Raw genomic sequence first — 838 nt, 5'->3', positions numbered from 1 at the left:
GGACGCAAGGACGTTCGGACGGACGTACGTGTAGGCGAAAGAACGGACGCAAGGACGTTGGTTTCGTTCGGATGGACGTACGTGCAGGCGACAGAACGGACGCAAGGACGTTGGTTTCGTTCGGATGGACGTACGTGCAGGCGAAAGAACGAACGGACGTACGTGCAGGCGAGAGAACGGACGCAATGACGTTAGTTTCGTTCGGACGGACGCACTTGCAGGCGACAGAACGGACGCAAGGAGGTTCGTTTCGTTCAGACGGACGTACGTTCACGCGAAACGAACGGACGCTGCTTCTAGATCGAACGGGCGTACGTTCAAGACGTGACGTGATATGATATCTGGTCTTTGCTCTGGTCCGATCTGAAGAGAATGAAAAGAATGCTGTGACCAGAGGGAAGGCAGACGAAGGAGTGATGGAGAAAGAAAGAGAAGAGGCAATTACTAAAGTGGTTGATTTACAGAAGGAGGATACAGTGCTAATGACGCCGGTTGTCCCAGCGAAGGAAAAAGATTCCACAAATCAAACATGCGTGGATGAAATAGAGAAATTGTTTGGAGTTGAAGAGGGAAAGACACCAGTAGCAGAAGGAAAGAAAAAAAAAAAGAGTTGAAAACAAATGGAAGATTGTGACATATTAAAAAAACAATGAAACGGAGAAAAAAGTTCTAAAATTTAATCATATTATAAGAGTAAACTTATCCACAGATGTGTACTTTGAAAATGTGAAGGCCATTGTGGTCGATAAGGACACATACAGGAAACTAAAACACATGTGCAGGCAAAATTGTTACGCCCGGAGTAGCGGTGGAGTTCGACGAGCTGCCCCGCCGTTCG

The sequence above is a fragment of the Octopus bimaculoides genome, chromosome 6, assembly GCF_001194135.2.
Source record: "Octopus bimaculoides isolate UCB-OBI-ISO-001 chromosome 6, ASM119413v2, whole genome shotgun sequence".
Classification (NCBI taxonomy): domain Eukaryota; kingdom Metazoa; phylum Mollusca; class Cephalopoda; order Octopoda; family Octopodidae; genus Octopus; species Octopus bimaculoides.
This window is presented reverse-complemented; position numbering follows the sequence as displayed.